Source organism: Camelus bactrianus, chromosome 1, assembly GCF_048773025.1.
Source record: "Camelus bactrianus isolate YW-2024 breed Bactrian camel chromosome 1, ASM4877302v1, whole genome shotgun sequence".
Lineage (NCBI taxonomy): Eukaryota > Metazoa > Chordata > Mammalia > Artiodactyla > Camelidae > Camelus > Camelus bactrianus.
The window spans coordinates 32118832-32142718 of record NC_133539.1 but is presented as its reverse complement, the minus strand read 5'-3'; the positions used below and the strand labels follow the sequence as shown (position 1 = coordinate 32142718).

At 33.6% G+C, this 23887-nt stretch overlaps 1 protein-coding gene across 2 annotated transcripts in view; it reads right to left on the bottom strand.

Annotated features, from left to right (window-relative positions):
* CADM2 (cell adhesion molecule 2) overlaps positions 1-23887 on the bottom strand; it is a 948596-nt gene that overhangs the window by 887638 nt on the left and 37071 nt on the right. The window lies entirely within an intron of this gene.

The following is a 23887-nucleotide window of genomic DNA, read 5'->3' as shown; positions in this document are numbered from 1 at the left end:
ATGTATGTAATATATACACATAAATATATATTTGTGTATAATGTGTATAAATATACACACATATACGATACTTTATCTGATTTCTCAACTTCATAGCTAATATTAAACTGATATGTGATAAAGACAGAGAAAGATGTTCTCATTCTAAAGGTGATACTTTTTAAGCTGAGTACTATAACCAAAATGTAAAATGAAAGATGCTTCTCTTTTTCTTCATTATTTGTACTCTTTACTCTTAATCAGATAACATTATTTATGTTTCTATTTCATTCACTTGTAAAGGATAAATCATGAATAAAATGAAACTGTTCATTACAGTTATGGATATATGCACATCACTATTTTTACCTCAAATCTGATTGATGTGATCATTCTACCTCATGACTTATTGCTGATAGCTAGATACCTATTATAATTTTTAAATTGTTTCCATGATCAGTGAGAGTATGGAAAACTCTGATCTAAGCAGCCAAAGCATTTATTACCTAATCCTATAGAAAATGGCAGCAAAAAAATACTTAACTCTATTAAAGGGCTATACCGGGTGTTACCTCTTCGGATATTTTAAACAGGAATTCAAAATGTTTCTCACTGAAACCACCGGACAACATAAAGAGGGTCCAATTGTTATGACAATCTTTATATTTAAAAACTTCAATTACTTAATTTAGGATCAGTCCTAGACACAATAGTTTTTACTTGATATTAAAACCTATTCCAATCCATTTTTAAGAGAAGAAAAAATTAACTGTCCCAGAAAGTAATTTGTTCTTCAAAGCTCAAAGGTTGATCAATCATGGTATCTCTGTTTGGAAGATGACTACATCTGTACACATTGAAAATGGTATGGTTAGGAGTCCACATCATTTCAAATGTGTGTGTGTGTGTGATCATCTAAGATCAGTGACCTGAAGGAAAGAACTTGGCATTTGCAGCTGTTTTAGAATCTTGTCTACCTTTTAGGAGAGTGTGATTTTGGACTGGTCAGTTAACCTTTCTGAACCTCAAGTTCCATCACTTTAAATGGAGTATTTTATATACTTTACTGGGCTATTCTCTTGGTGATTATATATAATTTGCTTGGCACCCTGTAGGCTCTCAATTAATGACGATTAATAGTGGCTTCTGTTATTGCTTATTCCCTGGGCTAATTTCAGGTTTAAACTGTAATTCCTGGATAATATTTTGGAGCTCTTGTTGCTATTCTCATTTCTCTACTATGAAATTTAATTATGTATATAAATAAAGCATTTCATTCAAGCCTGTGGCACCCATGGTTGACAGGGCTAGAGTAGCCAACTGTCCTGGTTTGCTCAGGACTGAGGAGGTTCCCAAGATGCAGAACTTTCAATGCTCAAACTAGGAAAGTTTCAGTAAACTAGAATGGTTAGTCATTCTATAGTGATCACCTAAGTTTTGACCTCCTTGTTCTTAACTATATTTTAGCCAGAAAATTTCCTATCACTCTGATATTTAAGTTGGTTCATGTGACTAGCTCTGGCTAGTGGAATAAGGGTGCACTGCTGAGCCAGGAAGTTGAGTATCCAGTGGACCTCCCCAGAGCTCTTCTCTTTTTATCTGCTGATGGATGGCAAAAGGCATGCTAGTCTTAAAGCCACAGGATCACTGAAACCTATGAGGTGGAGATAGCCTGGGGTCCTGAATCACTGCTTGGAGGTTTTTCCAAACCACATCAAACTGTGAAATGAGAGAAATAAACTTCATTGTGTTAAATCACTGAGGTTTTGGAGTTATTACATTAGTTAGTGTGCCTAATTAAAAGACAGAACCTATTTTTAAGTAATATTGAAAGTGAAGGTAATTTGTCAATTGTTCTTCTGCGCACACACATGGCAGCTATAGAAGGGCCAGTCTTCAAGAACAACACGCTGTTCTAAGAAAAGTCCCCCTAGCAACTTCGAATTATCCACGGACTGATTTACTGCTTTCACTAACCTAAACAGGCAAGTAGCACCATTTCCTTCATTTCAGAGGATAAAAAAGGACTTAGAATGGTCACTTCTTCTCCCCTAATTTGCACAAAGATAAAGACCAATCCTAAGAATAAAACTCATGACTTCTGATACCAAACTCCATACTTTTTGATTAAGCTGTTTTTTTACATATCCTATAATTACACGTACACACACATACACACATACTGCAAAGCGATAATTATAGTGAGAACATGTCCATGTTCTTTTCAAATGAAGACACCTACAGCTATCTGCCCAGAATGTTGTCAGGAGTTGCAAAATCTGATTGAGATTCTGACAAGTTTGTTCTGAAATACAGTCATTCTGATAACACGTATTCACCACACATTATGCAGCACTGTTAAGCAGTATTTTTTTTTAAGTTTTCTGATTCCCTTTCCTAAGTCATATTTATTCCAGTCTAATAATGCTCTTCTCTCTGTCTTTCAATGACTTTTAACCTGAATTTTCATAACAAAATGAAACCCTCAGGTTACATAAATGAATACTATTTTCCTCCATGTCATGGAAACAAGCCTGAAACTTAAACACAATAGTACTGTGTTTAAGATTAAGAGTTTATTTTGCAGAGAACCTTATTACACACCTAACTTCTAAAAAAAAAATTAGCTGTAGAGTCAATAATAGTAGATTTTAAAATCAAGACAAGGTGACAAAAGCTATACAAAAACTTGATTGGCAGGATTTTGTTGAAATCAAGTGAGAAATACAGGACATCAACTCTATTGTTTAAAAGTTAATATTTAGCAAAATTACTTCAGGATAGGAATTATTTTTCCCTATGGCTGAAATAAGAATTCAACTGGGGAAACACTTATTTTCACATGAAGATAAAAATGAGAAAGGAAGAACATTACAGTATATTGTTGGATCAGATCATCGGTTGAGCCTTATGCCAAAGTATCTAGAGTTGCGAATATTTTCAGAAATTCGACTCTTCCTCTAATAATCTGTTTGCAACTTCCAAATAAATACAAACTAATTTCAACTTTAATATCTCCTTATACTATCATATTCTCTCTTCTTTTCACCTTTATTTCTTGAAAAAATGATGTATTTCTAGTAAGTCCATTTACTTACTAGTCACTCCTTCTTTAAATCCATACAATCTGTCTTCATTACTTCTTTCCAACTGCTTTCAAAAAATTAGATGTGTCCTTTCAAAAATTTTTATCCACCTTCTAAAATTCTCTGTAGCATCTGAAATTGCTAACTACCTGCTCCGTCAAATGCTTTGAATCTTAGGTATGGCATAAAGGTGTTAGTTACTCCTCCAAATGCTCCATCTCACTCTTTGTTGGGTCTCATTTATTTCCACCATATAGATGACCCTTGAGGTTGCTCTTCACTCTCTAATGCCCTTTCACTCAAGTATTTTATCTACATCCATTTCTATTTACCCTTACTTTATCTCTATCCAAACTGTGGTCTTTGGCTCTAGTTCCAAGTTTTTCTTGAAAGACGGATGGACAGGTGTTTACCTGAGATTAAAATGTGCAAAGGAGGAGGCAATGAATCCTACATCTGTTGAGCTAAATTCAAACTCATAATTATATCCATCCCATAAACCATTTTCTCTCCTTATTTCCCTTTCTTCTGATTGTTCCAATTGCTTAAATTTGTTTAGAATATTTTTTACTTTTCTTTGCTTATTTTCTAAAAAAACATTTATTCATATAATTAGTGCTTCTCCATGTTTCTCATTCAGCTTCCTTCTTCCCATTCTCACTGTGAACATTCTAGAGGAGGCTGGCCTTGAACTGTCCTTATAGCGTAGGAATGAATCTGCTTCACTAAGTTACTTTACGTCCTTGTGGACTTCTCTCTTTGCCTAATGAATTTTCATCCATCTTTTCTTACAATAATTCATTCAGATATATGCTTCTAGATTAATCTAAGCACCTATGTGCTCCTGTCTCTCTCTTGCTCAAAATGGATGTCCATTTCCACCCAAATTAAGAATTAACACCTCAATCTAGTGTTTAGAATCCTTCTCAATATTCCTCAGAGATGCCTTTATAATCATATAACACCTGCTTATTAAGTTTCATCCAAGTAAGACAATCGTGTGTTCCCCAAATCAGCAAGACGATTTTGCATCCTCCAAACATGTTCCCTAGTCCTGCTAGTTCTAAACTCTTCACCAAGGAAACTCCATCCTAGTTCACCCCTTTGGAAACCTCAACCATTGTTTAAGACCTAGCTCAAAAAAATCCATAAAAGTTTTCTTTCTCTCCTTACCAAAGGCCATTTGATAACCCTTTTCCTTGAACCCACAAAGCACTCTCTTTGTGCTTCACTTATGATAATTATCTTAGCTCAAATAATGGAATCTCCTGTGAATTTGTTTTTCCCAAAGACAATTCAAGGTTTCTTGTGAGCAGTCATTATAATAATCATCTTTGAATGATCTCAAATGCTTAGCATAATAAATATCTTACACATTTTACAAACAGTACTTCCTAAAAAAAGGTTCATCTGCATGGAAGAGCATCCAATGTAAGGTATTGTTTTAGAAACAATGAAATACCAAAGAGTCTAAATGTATATGCTTGGGAGTATATATGGAGCTGTTTGGGATGCAGTAAAATGTGAATAAACTTAGATAATCATGAAGCAAATTCATTCTAAGTAAGTATCATATGATGATTAACAAGTTTTTATCTAGTGAAAAAATATGGAAGTAAAATTTCAGTAAATTATAGCTGCTAACTTATTTTTCAAAAGTGCCACATTTTCCCAATGAACAGTTCAACCATAGAAAATAACTTCTAGATGTATTTTTCTGGTTTAGGTAAAATAATATAAAACTATATAAAAATTTCTATTTCTATATATTTACATATGTGTGTATGTATATATATGATATAACAAAAATGGAATGTCCTATCAAAATATAAGAATGTTGGCAGTTTGAACTTTTAAAAACAATTATATTATCAAACTGTAACTCTTTCTCTTACGTCAGAAGATGATTTTGTGTTTCTAGGAAGTAACTTTAAAAAGAAATAGAACATGCTAGATAGGCCCCAAAATGACTCCCAGGGCCTCCTACCTTCTGGTATTCATGCCTTTATGTAGTCTCTTTCCAATTTGTACTAGAGTTATTCAGTGTCACCAAAAGCATATAGCAGAGGTGATGTATGTCATTTCCTAAATCAAGTTATAAAAGACAAGGACTTCCATCTCAAACACTCAGATCTTCTCTCAGTCTCTCTCACCCTGGCTCTGGGGGAAGCAAGCTGCTATATTGTAAGCAGTCCTGGGACAAATCTTCATGGCTAGGAATTGAAGCTCCTAGCCGAAAGACAACTGAGGAACTGAGGCCCACGACAAACTGAAGGCTGCTACCAACCATGTGAATAAGCTTGGAAGTGTTAGAGCAGGCATATAGCCAGATATGAACAGAGAAAGGGGGACACAGCCAAATGGCAGGAATTACACAGAAAGGAGGGACACAGGCCAAGTACAGGAAACCCTACATCATATACGCACCATGAGTCCCTGGACAACAAAGAAAAGCAGGAATCCCTGGGCTGATAAGTGGTCACAGCTTTTGAGATGATGAGCAGCCTGGAGGCCAACAAAGAAAGGTGGGGAAAAGGCAGAAATTGCCAGTGTCTGAATGTAACCTCTTACTCATTATGCCTTCATTTCAATAAAATTAGGCTTAAAGATTAGAAGTGCCCATCATGCAACGATGCTATGACACTTTTGATCCAAACCAAACATGGACAAAAATCCCTCCTCCCCTCAGGAAGGTGGAGTTGGGATGAAAATCAGGGAATATGACCCAGGACCCTTCCGCTACCAATGAATATTCCACCCATTCATCTTTACACTCTAGGTAACCAACTTGACAAAAAAGCTCATGGGCAGCTGCTCACTTCAGCCTGCCCACTCTCCCCTTGGGAGTTTACTATCTTACACCTAATAAATCCCCACTTTACCTTCTTAACCTCTGCATCTTGTCTCTGAATTCTGGGATGGGACAAGAATCTGGACACTGGCTACATCTACCAGCAACACAAGCACAACCTGAGCCTGAGATACTGTAGCCTCTGCAACCTTGTGAGAAACCCTGAGCCAAAACCAGCCAGTAAACCTGCACCCAGACCTCCAACCCTCCCAAGCTCTGTGAGAAAATAAATAGGTGTCCTGTAAGCTGCTACATTGAGGGATATTTTGTTACGTAGCAATAGGTAACTACACATATACAGATAGGGAGAAACTTTGCCACTAAGCCTATATAATAAAATTAATAATGTGTACCTTAAAAAGGATTTTGTTGACTACAATTTTTTATTAACTAAATCAATAAAATTTCCTGAAAATAAACATTTTTATTTTAAGAATTTAGATTATATTTAATTAAAGTCATTACAACCCCTTAGTTCGAAAGATTTGATTTCTCAGGACTTCTAAAACCATAACAACTGTGGGTTATTTTTCTTTTTCTTTAAAATAAAATGTTTAAGGATTTGGTTCTGTTTACTCTAGTATTTCTCAAAATAAGGATCCTAGGTAAGTTTCAAGGTGTAGGTGAAGATCAGAAATATAGAATTTTCAACTGCTGTTTGGACATAGCAAGAAAAAGCAATAGGTCATATGAAAAAGATAAAGTACATTTTTCTTCCTAGATCCCTTCCTTGTGTTTCGTTGAACCAGTTTTTAGATTTGCTACATACAGGCCAAAGACAGAAGTGGTTTTTCTTCTCCATGATTCTTTTCTTTTAATTTTTTTTTCACGATTTTTTTTAATTGAAGTACAGTCAGTTATCATGTGTCAATTTCTTCTCCATGATTCTATGAATCTTATTTTTTAAATTTCTAGTTACAGGAATCCTCAGAGTAAGTCAGATCATAGAGTGAAAAAAATTTGTTAATAATTTTTATATATAAATTAATATTATGATATATCCATCACTATGCCAAGATTTTATCTTAAAAATATTACTTAGAAAATTAAAAGGCACTTTTAATTTTAATACTGACTCTTTTTTGGATATCTCCAAAATTGTATATTCTTGCTAGTAAAGAACCAATAAAAAATACAAAAAATAAGACTATATATCAAATAAGTGAATCTTGGTACTTTTTGTGTCCTGCAGCTATGCATATAATTGGCTCCATCAATCTAAATAATACTATGATACTGGGATTTTATTAATAAGGTCAATATTAGATGATTCATAATTTATATAATGTAGAAATAAATTTTAATTGAATTCATTATATATAATATTATTTCATTTTTATAAAATGGAATATCTTTGCTGGAAGAAAGTAAGGCTTTTAAAATTTTTTTCATACTTTATGTAAATGCATAAAATGTTTAAACAGTTGTATATTTTCTTATTACTGACAGTGAAAAGAAAATGACTTCTTTAAATATAATAGAATGTTCCAGGTTATGACCTAATTTACTTTAAAAAATTAAACAGGGATCTCTTGCATGTTATAAATAAAGAATATATTATACATATATTTAATATACATATATTTAAACTTCATATGTTATTTTATATTGTAAGAAATGAAAGCCTTTTTTTCGGAGGGGGGTAGTAATTAGGTTATTTATTTATTTTTTCAATGGAGGTACTGGGGACTGAACCCAGGACCTTACATGTGCAAAGCATGTGCTTTACCACTGAGCTACACCTTCCCCCTAAAATGAAAGTCTTAAGAAGCTAAATACAAATTAATGATAATAAAGTAAACATTTTATAAATAAATGTTTATAAAAGGTAATATTGGAAGAAAATAGTCATTTACAGAGTTGAACAAAGTATGAAAAAACTGGAAAAGTCTTTAAGTTTACTACAGGAGATATGCCATAATGTTGTCAGAGCCATAGTACTCAACAACCACCATTATTTTCAAAAGCTGACTTGTAACAAAGACAGATATAACAATGTTTTCATGCTTTGCATCCAAACTATTCATAACTAAGTCATGACTGAAAAAATGATTTTTCTATCTCTGCCTTTAAAATATCAAGAAAAGCAGATTCTTTGCCATTATATCTCAATGGCTAAACTCTTCACTTCTTTAGAGTTTAAATCAAGAGTTGAATAAATAATTTAATCTTTTATAGATGAATACATTCTGTGTGTAAACAGTATTTCTGCTCAAAACAACAAGCACATGTCAGGCTTCCATATATTTAAAAATTCTCTTCAATCTTCTGGTAGTCAGAAGACTGCTAAATTCTACTGAATCTTTGGAAAACAAGCATAATATTTATTTTTATTTGTTTTTTACATATCTTATTTAGAAATAGATTACTATATTCCACAACAGGCTACATGAAATACATATGTTCATTTTTTTTAGTCAATCAATTATTTATATGATGCTATATGTAAATTGGTTTCACAATCAAGAAGCTTAATCTTATCCCATAATTAATTCTGAAGTTTGTGAAGGAAAAATTTCCCATCAAAATCTTGCCTATAAGCAAATCAGAGCTGGAAATCCCACCTAAGTAAATAAAAATATTTTAATAAAACACTTTGCTAAGTAGTGCAGGGAACAAAGAAATGAGTAGATGCACGTACCTTAAAGATTATAAAGATAGATAAATTGAATAGACGGGTAGCTCTACTGCAGGTCAGAATATGACTGCCAAATATGATCTAAAGAGTGATTTTGGAAAACTGAAGAAGAAAAAAGTTTCAGAGGGCTTACAATAAAATCCACAAATTATTTTTGCAATGACCATTGCAATACGAATTAGCTAGTACATTTATGTGTCATAAGACACATATGACAGTCTTTCAATACCTGCCACAGGAAGAGAGAAACAGGGGCAGGTCACAGTCAAGCCTAGGGAAGGAATTTTTATGATGTAGTAAAAATATTCTTTTTATTCTATAGGTAACTTTAATGCCAAGAATCGACAGAGTTCTAAATGCTTAGAATGAAGAGTTAGAAAATTATTTCAACTTTACTGTCAGTAATAGAATCATGGGATGTTAGAGGCAGAAATACTCTTAGCCCTTAACATGATGTGAGATGGCTCAGTTCATTCTGTTTATTTTGTAGTGCTAGCACCGGGATATAATAAAATACAGGACTTGACAGTCTAGTTACTGTATCAAACACCCTGTTAGTTTTCAGTTTTCCCTTGTTTTCTTAGGTTGATTTAACCTCAGCTTTTGTGGTTTCATAACATGTTCCTTTTTATTGGTGGGGGGTGGGGGTGGTAATATATAGGGATATTGAGTTGTTTTAAAAAAATGTTCTACTCATTTTTCAACTTTCCCAGATACCTAAACGCTCCTTATAGGTATTCACATTTTAAAAAGAGCTTTCAATTAGTTGAAAATAATTGTCCCAAAATCCCTTTTGGGACACCCTCTATTTACCAGTATGATAAGGAACTCTTGTAAAAGAAAACGTAACTGTTTTTTTTTGTTAAGAGTCAACAGGTCACCATGTGACTTTTAGGGGGTTGAAATACTGAGTATCTTTTACTGTTATATATGTGATAGTGAATTTTATATTTTTAAAATTAAAATTAGATGTTACCAAGGCCCAGGAATTTGTAATTATTCAAAAATGAAATAAATAAAGTGACTGGAATCAATGTCATCTGGTACAGTTCTCCTTTACACACGAACATCAGAGAGAGTAGGTTAATTATCCAAAGCTACACATTTAGGTAGTTGCAATTTTGAAATGAGAACCCAGGACTCCTGCCTCCTTTAGGGCTGTGACTTAAGTAGGTCCACCATTTATATAAAATCCATCTTTCACTCAGATCCTATCAACCACAGGTAACTTTTACACATTTTTCCCTATTAATCTTTTGAAGCCACTTCCATCTCTCAGTGTTTGAATCTGCAGGCAGAGATTAAAAATACCAGATAAAAGAAGCCCTAAATACTAGAAGACATGCCAAATGTTGAGAGAGAAAGTTTAGGTCCACTTATTCTCAGCCTCTTCCTGTGATCCACAATCTGAGAATAAGCCCTATCCGAAAATATTCCTAAAAACTAGGCTGGTTCTCTTAAGTAGATCCCCTGGGAGAGCTTATTATACAAGCAATGAAAGCCAAAGCTATCCCAACAACACATTTCACCAGCTCTGTATTCTCTTTTCCCCAATCCTTCCAATACTACCTTTTTTGTTCGTTTTCTTGCTACCTTTTCTCTAAAATGCATACTAAAGATTCCATTGGTTATAAGTCATTCAGGCTCATCTCCATTCTAAAAGTACAGAGATGGAAGACATGAGCCCAAAACCTAATTTTCTTGGTGTCTTTAAGAAAAAAAAAAAAGAAAAATAACCAAAATGAAATACATATAAGGCCATAAACACTTTCTGTATATTAAAAAAGTGCTTTAATCTTTTTTAATTCCTTCTGCCTCCTTTTCAACCTCTGAAGTCAATTGGTTATTGTCTCTCTTGTATTTATGTATGTCCTTTTCCTTTTTGATTTCTAATCTGTCTCTTCTCTGTTCCTACTTCCCTGTATTTTTTTTTTCCACTGATATAATGAAAATTAGATCCTCAAGACTTCCCAATGAAGTTTAAAACCTTGTCAGGCAATAAGATTCTAAGAATAAGTGGGCCCAGTTATGCTGCTTAACAAGAAGCACCCTGACAGTTAGTACCAAGTCATGAAAAGTTAAATGTAAAATGTAAGGTAATTCAACATCCAGCTGATAAATGAATGGGTGTATTGCCATCAAATGAGACCATATCTGACTGGGGAAAAATGAAGATGTGTTCTTCTTTCGCATCAAAATTTTCAAAATAAAATAAAAACCAATGTAACTTTTTTATAATATATGCAAGAAGTAATAGAAAAATTCACACATGAATACTTAGCCAGGAATGAGTTAAGGGGCCTCCTACCTCATTCCATCAATTGAAAACTAACAGATGTAAACTCTGGAGTTAGTGCCGTCTGCAAACATAATTTGCACGCAGAAATGACAGCATCTTAGGTAGCTGAACCAGCTGATCTTAGAGGCATTGATCCTTGTCAGACTCACTCTTTTAGACAGTTATATAGGAATATTTATCCAGTCTAAAATCTCCAGGAATATCCAACTCTCCTCTCAAATTCCCAGAAATTTGGCATTTCCATTAGCTCTTCTGACAAAGCCAGCTAGACCAGTGACTGTTGCCAGGTCCTTCTTTTCCATTTCTTAGCAGAAGTATTTTCCTAACAGACAATTGTCATTTCACCCCGTTAATGTTAACATCATTGATGAGTACTTAACAAACACCAAATTCATTAGGATTCTATACAAGGCACTAATGTTAATGCCAGCATCATCTCTGGGTACACCTGGTATATTCCAATGCCAGATTTAAGAGCTATTTAAATAATACATTATGGGTTTTTTTCTGTGTCTTATGTTTAGGACTAACTGTTCACTTGCTACTCTTTACTTTTTCTAGCTAGTTAATTTTTACACATTATTTAAGTGTCCATTTAAAATGCTAAACTCTGCCAAAGCAATCTTGAGTAATAAGAACAAAGCTGGAAGTATCATATGCTCCAACTTCAGGCTATACAACAAAGCTACAGTAATCAAAACAGTTTGGTACTGGTGCAAAAACAGACACATAGATCTATGGAATAGAATAGAGAGCTCAGAAATAAATCCACAGACCTATAGTCAATTAATCTAAGACAAAGGAGACCAGAGTATACAATAGAGACAAGACATTCTCTTCAATAAGTGGTGCTGGGGCAAGAGGAAGATACATGTAAAAGAATGAAATTGGAACATTCTCTAACACCATATGCAAAAATAAAATCAAAGTGAATTAAAGACCTAAGTGTAAGATTGGAAACCATAAAACTCCTAGAAGAAAACATAGGAAGAACACTATTTGATATAAATCATACCAATATTTGTTTTTTGGATTTGTTCTCATAAGACAAAAGACAACAAAGCAAAAATAAACAAGTGGGATGTCATTAAACTTAAAAGATTTTACACAGCAAAGGAAATCATCAACAAAAGAAAAGTACAATCTGCTAAATGGGAGAAAATATTTGCAAGTGACATGACTGATAAGGCATTAATATCCAAAATATATAAATAGCTCATGCAACTCAATATCAAAAACAAACAACTCAATTAAAAAATGGGCAAAAGACCTGGATATACATTTTCCCAAAGAAGACACACACATGACCAACAGGCACATATAAAGATGCTCAGCATCACTAATATCAGAGAAATGTCAATCAAAAACACAATGAGATATCACCTCACACATGTCAGAATGGCTATCAACAAAAAGTCTGCAAATAACAAATGTTGATGAGGATGTGGAGAAAAGGGAAAACTTGTACACTGTTGGTGGGAATGTAAATTGGTGTGGCCACTATGGAAAATAGTATGGAGGTTTCTCAAAAAACTAAAAATAGAACTACCATATGATCCAGTAATTCCACTCCTGGGTATACATCCAAAGAAAATGAAAACACTAATTCAAAAAAATACATGCACCCCAATGTTCATAGCATCATTATTTACAATAGTAAAGACATGGAAGTAACCTAAGTGTTCATTAACAGATGATATAGTATCTATGTACAGTGGAATACTACTCAGCCATAAAAAGAATAAAATTCTTCCATTTGCAACAACATGGATGGACCTAGAGGTTATTATGCTTAGTGAAATAAAAGGCAAATACTCTATGTTATCACTCATATATGGAATCTAAAAAATAAAATAAGCAAATGAATATAACAAAACAGAAAAAGACTCACAGATAAAGAGAACAAACTAGTGGTTACCAGTGGGGAAAGGGAAGAGGGGAGGGGCAATATAGGCAAAGGGGATTAAGAGATGTGAACTACTCTGTACAAAATAAATAAGCAACAAGAATATAGTACAGCACAGGGAAATGCAGCTATTATTTTATAACAACTTTAAATGAAGGATAATCTACAAAAATACTGAATCACTATGTTGCACACCCAAAACTAATATAATACTGTGAAATAACTACTCTTCAATTAAAATAAATAAAAAATAAAATAAAATGCGAAACTCTGTGTAAAGCATTGCCTCAGTTAAATTTAAACTCTGCATCCTTAGAACATCTCCATCCTATACTACATTTAAACTTAGTAATTTCTTTATACGTTCCTATTACCCATTAGACCAGGGGTTGGCTGAGAAACTTTAGACACTGGCCCATATATGACCCTCTGTTTTTGTTAATAAAGTTTTATGTTATCACAGTCACATCTGTTTACATATTGTCTATGGCTTCTTTTGTGTACTGGTGCAAAATTGAGTAGTCACCAAAGAGACATTAGAATCTTAAAAACAATCACTCTCTGTACCTGTACAGAAAAAGCTTGCTGACCCCCTTACATATGAATCCTGTGCCACATTCATCTTTGTATATCCACAAGCTTGCATACTATTTGAGAAGGGAGTAAAATAGTTGTTGAATAAATGGATAAATTTTTCTTGACCTTTTTCCACATTTATTAATATTTTATTTATGCTCTCTCATCTATAGAAGTAATTCTCATGAAGAAACTGAATGATTCCAATAACCCTAGTACATAGTTGGCACTACTTATGTACAAAATACATATGTAGAAAAATGAATTTGTTTAAGGTTTCAAATCTAAGCAATATCACTATTAGACACTATTCAACCTAGTGTCTAATATATTATTACACACTAATTGATAGATGGAAAATACCTTAAGGTATATTAATGCAGGAATATTTGATGTTTAAGATGAAATAAGAGGGATTAGGCTGTCAACTTCAGAAGCACTAGAGAACATGCAAATTCAAACAAAGCAGACAAATAAAAATAGTGGCATGAGTGATTCCTTTTACAGATTTTATCCTCTAAATTTTTTAATATTATTATAATGGATTCTCTAGAATTATTAATAATCCTCTTACTGACCTTCACATGTAGTGATGAAGATAAGATTATATATCTCAATATACATTTATTAACTTAGCAATAAATATCGCTGTCCCACAAAAAGGTTAATCAAACTGAGGATAAACAAACCAGGCTGGCTTTTCCATCCTTGACAATGTTTCTGGCATTTATTATGAGGATACATCCAGAGACATAGGTATAGGAATTGCAGTCCAAAAAGTTAGACTTCCAGTAACTTCAATTTTTCTCAAAATTAGAATAAAACATACATTTAGTTGTAAGTCAGAAAAACCCCTTTCCAACCATATACAACCATATATATTTTTTCCACATACCACTAGAAACAAAGGGACTATTTTGATGCTTTCCTTCAGGTTTGCAGATAATCTGTCTGACAGTGAATGTGATCTACGGTTGTGTAGCTCAAACAGCCAGTGTAGCTCCCAAAGTGCTTTCCCCATTGGGCACTCACAAAATACGTTATTTGATTGTAAACTTCTGCCTCCTTCTCTAAGACCTATTTCTGGTCATAGCTCTTTTGGGCTCAGAGTCAACTCTAAGTTTGTTTTAAGTAAAGAGAATTCCGTAAAGCTGCATTGAGGTTGATCTGCTGGCTACTTCGATTTCACAGCTACCCAGCTATGCCACATTGTTTGCATTTGTATTTCCGTAAGTCTTAAAAGCATTTCTATTCCTGTGACTGTGTGCAATTACTTTTGCTGGTCATACATCTATACAAACTAGTAGGAGAGCATTCTCTTTGGTATTTATTAATAGAGCAGCAATTAGAGTTAATTTTAGATTCCTACTCAGTTAAAATGCCATAAGAAAAAAAAATTAATGGTAAAATAATAACTGTATCCCATTTTAAGCTGAGAAATTAAAAATTTGTTACTAAACCACTCAGAGCTGGCAACTGGAAAATAAAACATCCATTCCACTAAGAAAGACAGGAAAATAACAATAGGACCCCTATCCAGGTCTTAATCCAAATCAGATCAAGGACTATCAGATAGATAGATAGATAGATAGACAGACAGACAGACAGATAGATAGAAAGATAGATAGAAGGTAGATAAATAGATAGATAGATAGATGGTAGATAGACACAAACGTTTATTAGAACTTAGAATCACTTGCTTCTTGGTAAAACAACTTGTGTTGTGCCATCTCTGGACTCTGTATTCCCAGACAATGGTGCTGGCTTATTATGACAAGTGCATAAAATGCTGTTATTCTTATTGCATGGTGGATTTGTCCCAATTTATCTCCTCACAGTTTCATCTTGTCTGTGACCCACGGTATAAACTAATAATTTTTTTAAAAAATTAGGGAAAAAATTTTCCCAGTGTGTGTAGTGAAATCAAAGGTGTACTCTGCTAAATGTAGTAAACCTGAAGTATCTTGGTTTTAATTCCATTGGCCACATTCCATGAGGCAAACTACAGCCAGACACCCAGCTGTCTCTTTTTATGAATAAAGTTTTACCGGAAGACAGCCATGTCCATTTGCGTACATTTGTCTGTGGCTACATTCACAGCAACAGTGTTGGGTAGTTTCAACAGAGATCTTAAGGCCAGGAAGTCTAAAAGATTTACTAAAAGATCACTTAAGGATAAGTCTGTCAACTGCTTCTCCAGAATATAGCTTCTCCAGACTATGGTCTCAGATCAGGAGTACTGCCCTCTGATTACCAAGAGCAGTGGAAGATAAAGTAGTCCAGATATTTAATTCAGAGACTAGAAACTTAATACTGACATGGAACATTGTTTCTTATGATATTAGACCGACGTCTTTTCTGAGCTTCAGACCAGAGCACTCAACTGTGTACTGGTCCTTTCAGCTTGGACATGCCAAGTCATCAAATTCTCTTCCTCTTCCCAGACATTAATCTTAACCATCCTTTAGTCACTCCTCCATATTGTTGCCACGAAAGCTTTGAGAAGACAAAATTGACATGGATGTCTTAAAATCTGTAAGCATCATCCCATGTACTTTAAAATAAAGTCAAACTATTTAGTCTGGCTTCAAATAATCTTCATGAGATGGATCAAATCTTGTATTCAACTTATTAACAAACTGGCTATCTGAAATTCCTCTCTTGCTTCAGGGCCTTCAAGCAGTAGTCCACATCCTCAACCTTTGCCTGGCTAAAGACTCATCCAAAGAGTCAGCGCAGATGTTGATCTACCAAGAAAATGTCCTGAATTTATCCTGACCCTACATATGTGCTTGGCACTATGACCTTATCAGTCCTATCATGATAGTATGAACTTACATTGGAATCATTTTCTTTACTTTGCTCAATGATGTATTTTAAAATTAAGCATCTTAAGGATAGGGCCTTATTTTATTTTGATTTTTAGTTTTTAAGTGCTTAAAACAAAGAAAGTACTTCTTGAATGTTGAATAAGCAGAGTACTGCCTCTGCTTTGGTAAGACACAAGAGCCTACTGGAAAATAATTCTAGCAAAGATGTGTAGGATGAGAAAAAGCTATTTTTGTGATATACATATTAATTAACAAAGGCTTCTTTGGCTTCCGCCTTCTACAACTGAAACTTTTGGAAAACAAATGAATAAAACATAATGACTGGGGGGAGTGTATAGCTCAGTGGTAGAGTGTGTGCCAGCAAGCACATGATCCTGGATCTAACCCCCAGTACTTCCATTAAAAAAATAAGTAAATAAAACTTAATTGCCCCCCCCAAAAAAGTATAAAGTGCTGTATGTCAATTATACCTGAATAAAACTAGAAGGAAAAAAATTTTTTAATCAGCCCTTTAAAAAAATATGACCAAGTGAAAAAAAAATTAAATCCTAACTTCTTCATATTGTCAGCAATTAATAATTCAATGATAGAAGATACTGTGTTACCACAACACTGTTTGGTGGGAAAAGGGCAACTGTCAACTGCTTCTTAAGTTTATGAACTGAAAATTTGTTTTTATCCTATCTGCAAATATTATTAATACAGCTACTAGAGAACTCTCCTTTTACAACTAAGAAGCTATAATTACGGTTTACACATTCAAATTAGCTTATTATCTATATTTTACAGATGAGGAAACATACATACACAGGTAAATTAAACCATCTATTTCAAGGCCATAAGGTAAGTAATAAAATTGTAAATGCATAAATTTCCATCTCCTTTCCAGGGCTAATGCTTAAAATTAGGATTTTTGTTATCATATTTTCTTCATAAAGTTTTCAACAGTAGAGTAAGAGCTATTTGTATAACAATACATCAAAGCATTCCCTGGGAGTCCTTTATCATTGCACCACACTCTGTAAGAAATGTGTACATCATAGCAGAAAAATCACAAAACCCAGTTTTTTTAGTCAAAGTAGTCACAGTTGAAACAGGCTGTTAATAATAAAACTTGCTAACTCTAACAGCCTAACAGATTACAACAAAAGACTGTGCTTCCAAAAATAGATTCCATTTTGCTGTCTGATCCTTATCTATCACCAAATATGGTGAATTCTCTATCTTAGCCATCTAATATTTTTAACGCTTCCAGTTACTTTCCTAGTTTTCCCACAAGATTTCCAGCCCCATAAGTTGTAATATCTTTGAAAAAATTGTCTCATCTTTGAGAGAAAACAAGCAATAATAGATCACTGTGGCAAAACACATTATTTACTTCTTAACAAGGAATGATCTGAAACAAGTTTTTCTTAACTCTTAGAAATCATGTCATTCCATACCAAGTAAAAGTGAGAATAAAGCTAAATTGAGACTGGGAAGAAATCATTTTAATGAAGAATTAGAATAGCCTTTTTAATATTTGGCCCTTTTATTTCAAACCATCAAGAGTTGTAACAGGTACATCTTTCTCATGATAAAGGTCCTCCAAGGAAAGCCAGGTAAAAGGCATTTCTTAGAAATTTTGCCAAATGACGCTGCAAACAGACACTTTCAACATCAATGTGTTCACTAGCTCGTTGTTAGAAAGCCAAAGTTGTAAAGAGAGAAAAAGAAAAACAAAAAATGGGACATATATACTCCAGCAAATCATTCTCTAAATAACCTGTAGTTCTAAAAACACAGGATTTTCTTTTTAAGCTATCTGAAAATTGGTCACTCTCTGCTTCTTTTGAATGAATCTCTACGCTTTTACTTTATGTTGTATGTTTTACAATTTGTATGCTTCTGGTTGTGCTGGGCAGTAAAGTGAAATTGACTCTTAATTCTGATCTTTGTAACACTACCTTTAACAAGATCAAGAGTCTAGGAAATTCCTCTTGGCTGTCACTCACTGACAGAAAGGTATATCATAGTGCACAGCAGGAGGTGCAGCCTTGAAAAACACCACGGGACGTACCAATAAAGCACCTAAGAAGTGAAGGCCATCCCTGGGGAAAGAACAGAACACACATAGAGCAGAGGCAGAGGAAAAGGGGGCCAAGAACACAGCCAGAAAAGATTCCATGGATAGATATAATAACTAGGGCCGAGGTTCACCAGCAATATTTACAAATGAAATTAGATTAATATAAATATCAGATTGAGCAAAGCATGCTAAAGAAAAAGAATTTATGATCCTAACCACCGAATATAGTCCTAATGCACACTGAAATTTAAAAAGTATTAGTTTACCTAACAAATACTTATTAGTCAAAGAAGTCATCCCAGTTTTTCTTGGCTAGATTAGAGTACCAGCAAAATATTTAGTAGTTTTGATTCAACTGAGTGTTTCTGCAAATGTCAATCAGATATTTGAAAGTATTTAATAATTTCAAATTGAGGTATGTGACATCTGGTGGGTGACATAGATTGAAAGATTGTGTTCCCTAAAATGTATGTGTTGAAACCTAATCCCAAAGTGATGGTATTTGCAGGTGGGGGGCCTTTGGGATTAGGGCGATGACATCAACAGGGTACAGCACTCAAGAATGGGATTGTGCCTTTATGAAAGAGACCTCAGAGAGATCCCTCGAGCCTCCCACCACGTGAGGTTGCAGTGAGAGGCTATGTAAGAACCAGGAAGCAAGTCCTTACCTACAAGACACTGAATTGTCTGGGACTTTCCAGCCTCCAGAACTCTGAGAAATAAATTTCTGTTATTTATAAGCCACCTAATCTCTGATATTTTTATTATGGTAGCCTGATTGGACTAAGACAATGGAGTGGAGAATATTTAAGTGCTTTATTTTTTTAATTTCACATGAAATAAATTGTATTCAAAGGGAAAATAGTTCAAAGGTCTCAAGAATACTAATGCTTTAAAGTTATTTAGTATTCCTTTTGTCTATCAAGCTATCAGTATCAACAGCAATTCCTTCCAGAAGGTACTACCATGTTTTTAATGCTGTGGTGCAATGAATCTAATCTCATATACCTTTAATACACCTCTGTGAGACATATCTGTAGAGATATGAAGAGAGTCATTCAGATTAACAAATGACCATCACTAGGTGAGCAACAAAAAGAACTTGCCTTTTTTATCTTTGGACATATTGATTACTATTTTAAATAAATTTGACAAAAAATAAATTTGCATATTTAGGGCACCATAAGCTATTATAGTTATGCCCCAAGGGATAATTAGCTGGATAGATAGATAGATAGATAGATAGGCAAAATTTAATTAGGTAATGATAAAGTATTAAAAATATTGAATAGGGTCACAGACAGCATAAATTTTGGTATGAACTCAAAAACAGATATCTAAAAAGAATTTGAGTAACTCTAAAGAAATTGAAGACAAGTGGATAGAGAAAGAAGGCAAGAAAAGAGATACACAGAGGGAAAAGAATGCCAAGTGGGCAATTACAAGACATATAAATCCAAATAGATCCTAATGAGTTTTTTTTTTTACACCTCAATTCACTCATTACATTTTAAAAGCCCAAGACAGATTAAGTTATCTATGTTAATATAATTGTAACAATCAGAATATCCACCATGTCTTATTTTATGGGCAGAAGGTAGAGAAAAGTACACTGAAAAATTGCACAATCATACGAATTTAATCCTTTGTAAGACCAAATTTTATTAGTGAAGCCATTAACTTTGTTTCCCTGTTGGTAATGTCACCAGAATGACTAACTATGGTACAATGTATATACATAAATATATATGCATATAATACGAACAATCACACACACACTTCTGTGTGTGCATTTGTGTGTTTTCAAAAAGCATTTGGACAAAACAACTGAAGATAGAAACAAAAAATGAATTTGTATCAGCCAATTGATTTGTAAAATATTGAACAAAAAGTCATATTCAATCTGGTAGAAAGCTTTAAAACTGTGCTTAAGACTGTCTGCATTTAGCTTTTATTCTTTTACTCAACAGTTTGAATGAAGGCACAGAAAACATAACAAGTACTAAGAAATCTTAAGATAGTTCACTTAGAAAAATATCAGTGTATTAGCAACCTTGGAATTTCTAAAGTATTTTTCATGTGAACAAAGAAAAGGATGTATGCTCTACATCTCTAAAAGACGAGAAGTAGAAGCAACTGATACAGGTTTTATTAAAACAGCCAAAAATCATAGTCAGTGCTGGTATAATTCATAGGGTACCAATCATAGTAAGTGCTAAAGCTTAAAATCCATGTTAATTCTTCAGAGATGGTTTATGGGGAATTTTTACGTGCTATGGCAGTTTGAACTAGTCTTATCCTAAGATCTCTTCCAACTTAAAAATGTCATAATTATTTTCCAGCATTAAGAGGAAGCTGCATTCAGACATTATAGACACAAACACATTTCAAAATCATTCTGTTGACAACATTCGGTACAGTGGGTCCTCATTTTTCCCAGATTCCATAATTTGAATATTCAGCTCCTCACTAAAACTTATCTGTCACCCTCAAATGGATACTTTCAGTGCTTTCAGTCATTTGCAGCCATGTGCAGAACAGCAAAAAAAAAAAAAAAAAAAAAAGTTGCCTCATGCACACATTCCCAGCTGAGGTTGAAAAAAGGGACACTCTGCCTTCTGGTTTCAGCTTTCATACTCTAAAAAGTGTCCTTTTCAAGGTCTATTTAGTGTCACATTTTCACATTATTGTGCTTTATGTTGATGATTTCATTCTTTAAAATGGTTTCAAGCACTGCACTGAAGTGCTATCTAAGGTTCCTAAGCCCAAGAAGGCCAGGATGGGCCTTAGGGAGAAAATACATGTGTTAGATAAGATTTGTTCAGGCGTGAGTTGTAGTGCTGTTGGCCATGAGTTTAATGTTAATGAATCAACAATATAAATTAAATTTAGTGTCTTCAAACAGAAACACACATCAACAAGGTTATGTAACGATCCATTGACAAAAATGTCATGACAAGGAATCTCTCCAGTATTTTTCCAAGGAGCAAGGGTTCAGTACTCACTAAATCAGTGTTTCAGAGACTTCATGGAACACAACCACTGCAATAATGAGAACAGACAGTATTTCCCTACATAAAGCTAATACTGAATGCATAAGTCTCTCAAAGGTGTTCGCAATCAAGGAGACGAAAGGATCTAGGTTAAACTTAGCTTCACAAATGAATACCTTATGGCTTGGCATTCATAGTGTGTTCTTTGTGAACCAGTGATAAGTGTAATCATGTTTGGGGAAAGTCTGCTAGCTCTGTAATGGAAAATCTTGCCATACTCCAGATATACACGTAACTTTTAATGTCTCGTCCGTACTCTTACAGTATGAGATCAAGCTATCTGGGAGATTATCTAGAGACAATGTTGTAGCATATAAAGGTTTTTTGTCATTGTTGTTGTTGTTTTTTAGCATTTACTTCTTTATCATGAAAGCTATAACCATCAGTCAACCAGGTGGCTATTTATTAGTGCCAAATGGGGATCTGCAAATCTGAGCCCCTGGCTGCCTGCCCCTGACCGCATAGGATAACATGCACTGCTCTGTGTCTGCTCCTGGAAACCTCCCAGCCAAACTTTTATATGGCTGTTATGAAGGCTGAGAAATCCAAAGAGTTGCTAAACAATTGTTAGCACTAGTCACAATACTTAAAACTTAACGTAAATATTTACAGAGCTGCAAGCTAGTCAAATCCACACTCTCGCTCAACTATAAACAACATCACAAAATAAAATTTCACAGTTTGCAATTAGATCAATAGTTATGTAGCTGCTGAGATTTGTTCCTCAGTACCTGCCTCTGTTGTTACACATTTTCCTTCATCCTGTACTTTACGTATTAAAAAGGGAACATTAGGGTCTTAAAATTACGTGGGAATTTTTGGTTCTAGAAAACATAGTTGCTATATTAAAATGGCAGCAAAATCTGTTATTAATTTAAACTCAGAGTTTAAAATACACAGGATTATCTTTAAGTTTATAAAGATACTCTAATGAAAGATCACTTTTGGAAGATCATGCTGTGTGGCCAAGTTTCACAAAATAATTTCCTCCATTTTATTATCTGAGCCTCATAATGAATATCTTACTGTACCTTAAACAGGTTAAAAATAAGCCTTTATGAAAAAGAACACATAGGGAAGGCTTACTTAGGTTTGTTTTTTATTGTGAAATCTACATATTGCCTTTTCCTATTGAACAAATTAAGAAGATACAGCCCACGGGCAAAGACAATCCAGCAGTAAAAGGGCCCCCTGAAATTTTACGAGGGGAAAAATGAACTTTACAGTTAAATAACACGCGTTTCATCAGGATGACAACAAAGGAAATGAGTTTCAGAATATTCTGTCAACATTCAGCAACAGCTTTCTCATACTGAGAATGTCACTATCTTTAACCTTTGATTGGATTATCAGATAAAAATCAACCCTGTATCACACATTTCATTATAATCCAAGAGAACCATGATGTTGGTTTTGAGGAGTTTTTGTTTGTGTTTGTTTTCAATTTTAATATATCAACTTGGAGAGGTTTTTTTTTTTTTCTTGGACATTCATATATATAAGTTTGATAGTGTTTAAAACTATAAAAGGAGATAAATCTAAGAATACAAGTCAGTAACTAAATGATACATAAAATAAATACAAGATCAAATATTACCAAATGATATATAAAATAAATATAAAATCAAAACAACATATGGAAAAAAAACACTTACTTCAAATGATTTTCACTTTATCTTTTTCTTTTCATAAGAAATGCCAATATTTTTCTCCAAATTCACAAAAGAAATGAGAAAAACAGGTTTATGTTTTCCATGTTTTAAAAGTCTCTCTCTGGCTTTTAAATAAATTCTAAAAAGAAATACAATTCTTTGTAATTCAGATAATATAAATACTAACATGAAAATCAATTATGCTGTACACCAGAGACTGACACATTGTAACTGACTATAATTCAATTAAAAAAAAAAAAAACTAATGGTGAAATCAGTCCAAAATTTAAGATATTTGTTAATTCAGAGAGATTTAGGGTCTACTCATCCAAAAATGCATCACATGAATCTTGGGATGACAATGAAAGTAATACTGTTTAACATAGAAAATGATTACAAATATGAGAACATGTGCCTCAGCTCAGTACAAGATGTGAAAATCCTTTCCAGGAGGCAGTAAAAACTTCAAATTTTTAAAGTTTTCCTTGAACAAATCAGAGAAAATAACTGACATAAAGCATCCTCTAAATACTGTTGAGATAAAGAAAAAATTTAAATGCTAATTTTAAAATCTAATTCTGGGAAAGAGTTCTGCTACATGGTTATGAAACAGAATCATGCTGTGACCCAAATGATGCTTATAACAATCACTCTTATTGTCTGTAGGAGATGTAAGGGTTGAGAAACAGTACTTTTTTTCAGTATCTTTCAATAAAAGCATCATCTAAACATTTTCTTGAAGCTAACTGTCCCCATGTATTTTCTTTCCATCTCAATTAATTCAATGTATTTCTAAGATATCTTTGAGCATTATAGGTTTATTCAAATTTATCTAGTCAAATTGATCCAAAGGATATCACTAGAATATTTTCAATGATGCTGACTTCATAATTATCTTGTTAATTGAAAAGACAGTGATATTAGATAAGTAGGTTGTATTTTTAAATT